This window comes from Aegilops tauschii, chromosome 3 (genome assembly GCF_002575655.3).
Source record: "Aegilops tauschii subsp. strangulata cultivar AL8/78 chromosome 3, Aet v6.0, whole genome shotgun sequence".
NCBI classification, from domain to species: Eukaryota; Viridiplantae; Streptophyta; class Magnoliopsida; order Poales; family Poaceae; genus Aegilops; species Aegilops tauschii.
Window position 1 is genome coordinate 234186335 of NC_053037.3, and position 4764 is coordinate 234191098.

The 4764-nt window shown below is 48.1% G+C and overlaps 1 long non-coding RNA gene across 1 annotated transcript; it reads right to left on the reverse strand.

The window, feature by feature from the left end:
* Positions 1-1447: 1447 nt before the first annotated feature.
* On the reverse strand, positions 1448-4161 carry LOC141042356 (uncharacterized). The gene is made up of 2 exons (XR_012204797.1): positions 3186-4161; positions 1448-2331 (listed from the first exon to the last, which is right to left on the reverse strand). It is a non-coding gene; the product is annotated as an uncharacterized lncRNA (long non-coding RNA).
* Between the last annotated feature and the right edge of the window lie 603 nt (positions 4162-4764).

Genomic DNA, 4764 nt, shown 5'->3' on the forward strand with positions numbered 1-4764 from the left:
GTGTATATGTGGGAACAATCTTGTGACACAAGGGATGATATGATGATACCAAGATGATATGGTATGTATGCAATGGAAGGGCGGATCGATGATCACTAATGTGCACAAGTATTGTTGCCGGCAATACTCAATGGCTAGTCTCGACAGGTAAGTAATGCAAAATGGGCTAGGGGTTATCAACGCAATTGCAAGGGGAATATACAATTCGAGGTTACCATCCTTATGTACGATGAAGACCTCGTGGCAACGATAAGTGGCAGTGTTCTCGATGTCAAACCATTCCTACTTAGCCGAAACACCTTAGGAAACGTAAAAACCGTAAACTCAAAGCCTCAAATGCGAATGTCAAATGGTGGTAGCGGAAAATTGGTGGTGGTTTCGAAGTTGGCAATGCAGAAGTGGAGTGGTCGGTTATGTGAGTCGAAGTTGAGGTCACCATCCCTAAGTAGTCGAAACACCTTAGGAGACACGAGCCACAACTCAAACAAGCTCAAACAAATTGGGTTAAGTTGAGGTGGTGGAAGTGTATGGTTGGCAAGGTTATGCGGAAGGTATGGTGGTGGTTGATGAAGAAGCAACCGTCCCTAAGTAGCCGAAACACCTTAGGAGACTCGAATAACTACTCAAGCAACCACTAATGCAATGGGGATCAAGATGGGTTAGGTTGCGGAAGTCGGTGGTGGTAATGCGGATGATATGGTGGAGGGCCTAGGAGAACTTGCCAAAGTTTCCAAACTTTGATGAAGTCAAATGGTGTTGGTGGTATTTTGTGGGATGGGGGATGTCAAGAGCTTCAAAACAAGCTAAAGAATGTCAAAATTGGAGTCTAGATGAATTAGTTATGGCCAAAACAAATTTCAGCCGAAGTCAGTTTTCTCAGGTCTCGGACGTCCGAGAAACGTCGGACTTCTGAGGTTTTGGGTCTGGTTAGGGGCGTCGGATTTCCGGTAAGGACCAGTCGTCCGGTGGTTCCGGGGCATCCGGACGTCCGGAAAAGTGTCGGACGTCCGACAAGTATGGGTCAACTCGGGATTTCCGATCCGGGACGTGATTTTGGGTAGAAATTGGGGATTTTGGGGTCAAAATTGATGAGATTTTGTGGATGGACAGTTTGAAACTTTGGGAGATGCTAGATCCACTCGAAACCAAGCAAATCCATGGATCAAAATCAAAAAAACATCATCAAACCAACAAATCACAAAAAATTGGGGGCTATTTTTGGTGGGGATTTTCGAATTTAGGACGAAATCACACAAAACAAGGCTAGAAACAGAGGGGGAAGACTCCAAATTCGTGATAAACGTGGCTCATGATACCATATGATACGGGGCTAACCTGGTGTAGGTCGATCTTTCATGATTGGAGTGGATTCCCTCGAAGAACACAAAGAACACGATGAACACGGGGAAGAACGGGGAGAAATCACAAGGGGCAACACTCAAGAACAAGTCCAATCACACATCCACTAGATAATCAAACACACAAGATCCACAAGGTACATGAACAACAAAGGGAAAGATACAAGGTAAAGTTCATCTCCATGAGGAGGTCTTGATGATATCCTAGACGGATCTTCCCGTTAGGGGTCTTGAATCCAAGATGGATCTTCTCCGTAGAGGTCACGGCCTCTCTCGGTGGAGTAGATCCGGATGGATGAGCAAAGCCCTATCTCTCAAATGAGCTATCACATTGCTAACCATAAAAAGGAGGTGGAGGTGGTCTAGTTATAGTCCACGAAGGGGTAAGTGGGAGAGAGATACAAGGACAAAGGCCCGGCTGCGCACAGGCAGTGTCAGATGTCCGGTCGGTGTCGGACGTCCAGTCGCTCGCGGGGGTCCGGATTCCCGGAGGGCGTCGGACTTCTGACGTTTCTTCTCTGGACTGGTGGCACTGGTCGTCCAGTCGGCGTCGGTCGTCCGGTCACTGGTACTTGTCGGACGTCCGGTGGTTGTCGGTCGTCTGGCCGCTGTAGGTCTCGTCTGTTGTTCTTCTGGCTGGGTGGAGGGTGTGTCGGACGTGCGGTGGCACGTTGGTCGTCCGACCGCTCTAGACTCCGCAGCTCCATCTTCTTCTGTCTTTGATTCCATGCTTCCCTCGCGGATGGTGTAGTTGTTCCTTAGCGCTTGCACTCCTCCTCATCGTCCGTAGCGTTCCGACAATACCTATGTGTGCACACGAGTGGAGTGTCAAGTAGTATACCATCCTCGAAGGGGTCAAGTGAGCACGTGTAAAGGAGATGATTCACCTTTCGGTATGTGAAGTAGATGTCGCACGTGTCCCTCGCCAAACGGACTCTTGACATGGCGATGTCCATAGGATGCTCTGTATCAACTAGCAAGCAAAGATAGTAGTGATATGATCCATGAAGTAGACGAACCAATGTATTCGAACGAATCCTTACAATCTCAACATAACCGGAACTATCGAGAAGAAGCACAACCGGAAAAAAGCAAACAACATGGTAAACAACCAAGCATAATCATGGCATATTGCACAATCAAGTAAGATGCATGTCCATTTTAATTAGGCATGGCATGACAAAGTGCAACAAACAATACTACAAATTAAGTGGAGCTCAATATGCAACAAGTTGCATATTGACAAAACACCACATTCAAATATTTAGTTCACTCTCATTTATGCTACCCATCAATATTAAATGTTGGTTAACATGTCAAGAGGGGAAGCATAAGTAAACTACCTATTTAGGCAAGTTTAAATAAGGCCGGAACAACAAAGAACAATTCTTAAAAATCTCCATATGCATATTTCGAATTTGCTATTATTCTGCACTATACATAGTTTTAGATTTGTTAAACATGCAAAGTAATGCAACCATGTTAATCTATGTATTTTTCTAGACCATTTACACATAAAGTTTATTTAATTCGGAGTTATGGTTATTTAGTTATTTAATAAATCATTTTAACATGCTAACTATGAAATTAATGCAAACAATAATTTTAAACATTTTTAACATGGATGAAAGTTGAATATTGTGAAAGTATATGAAATTCTAAGCATTTTACATATATAAGTTGTTTTAATCCGATGCATGGTTAATTAATTATTTTATGCATGAACATGGAGGGTTTTTTGCAATACTACAAACTCTGGATAATGGATAACGTCCCATGGAAAAAACCATGTATCGGGAAAAAATCTAGATCGACTGGGCTGCTCACCACGGGCTGAGGCCCAGATCGGTTGTGGCGGCTGAGGCAGATCTGGAGCATGCCGGATCTGGAGGGGAAGCAGTCCCGGTGGCGTGGCTGGACTGGTCCACGCGGAGGCAGGTGGGTCAACGCAGGCGGGTGCTCGAGCAGGACTTGGCGCTGGTCGTCGTCCTCGCGTCCTCGCACGACGGTAGCAGGGGACGGCGTCGTGCTGGCTTGGTGCGGGACTTGGCGAGGAAGCGGTTCCCGTGGCAGCGGAGGCCGGCAGACGACGGGGAAACGGGCGGAGAAAGCGAATCCAGGCGAAGGCGCTCGATGCGGGGTCAACGGAGGTGCGGCAGGAGAGTTTCAAGGCCGTAGCATCATGGAGGAAGACCGACGAGGACTTGAAGTGGGGCTCCGGCAGCACGGGAAAGGCGAGGGAGGCTGGAGTTTGGTGGATCCGGGCGAGGAAGGCCTTGGACGATCGAGGCGTAGTGGATCTAGGCGACGGGCTGGTGGTGAAGCTCCAAGGCCATGGCGTGCTCCTGGTTCAAAGACAGAGAGAGTTTTGAGACGAGAGGTCGAGCAGGGAGAAAGAGATGAGGAGGAAGTAGAAAGTAGGAGCAAACGGAGCCGTTCTGGGGGCTGGACGTCGCCGTCGTCGGCCTCCAACGAGTTTGCTGCAGGAACGGAGGTGCTAAGGAGGCCGGTCCCTCGCGAGCTGCTCGGGGATGAGGAGGTGAGCACGCGAGGTTGAACTCCAGGAGGTTCTCGGGTGCCGCGGGAGGAGGAACAACATTGTGGCTGCTGGTTGGATGGATGGATCTCAGTGGGGAATGGCCGGCGCTGAAAATTGGGAGGGAGGTGACTGGCTGTCTGGATCGGGAAGGAGGAGGCTGCGGTGGATCCGAGAAGGAGGCTATGGGTAGATTGGTGGATCAGGAGGGATCCCGAACAAGGGGAGACAAGAGGAGTGGCAGCGGCAGAATGAGATTCTAGGGTTGGACCTTGTGCATATAGCAGGTGGATTTGGTTAGGGACTAATCGGACCCTCCGGTCTTAATCGGACGGTTCTGGATAAACAGGTTAGGAAGTCCAAACAATGAACCAAAGATATTTTAGGGATGTTTGGGCATGATCCGGACCCATCGGTCACGACATCCCGGTTCAGGTTCGGGGAAGTTTTCAGAAGCGCGCAAGGGGTCTGACAAAAGACCACGAAGACAAGGGGTTTGAAGGGCTCAGACAAGAGAGAGAAGAGAGCGATCTGGTTGATCTTAGAGGAGGTCAACAGGGACAAGGAAGATGTGACAACTATGATCGGATGCTAGTTTTTAAGAAAACATGTGGATGCAATGCGCATGATGCGATGATGAATGCGACAAATAAATGAAACACACGACAATAACAAAAAACTGGAAGGCGTATGGAGCGTCGGTCTCGGGCTGTCACAAGAGATCTCGCCCTGAGATCTAGGGATGAAAAACGGAGAGAAGAGGTAATACTAAGTTGCTTCTTGGACAAATGAGTGAAAGTAATGACCTTGAGAGGTTAAACAGTTAGAAAGAAAGAATACAATGGAGATGAATGAAGTTGAGATCACTCC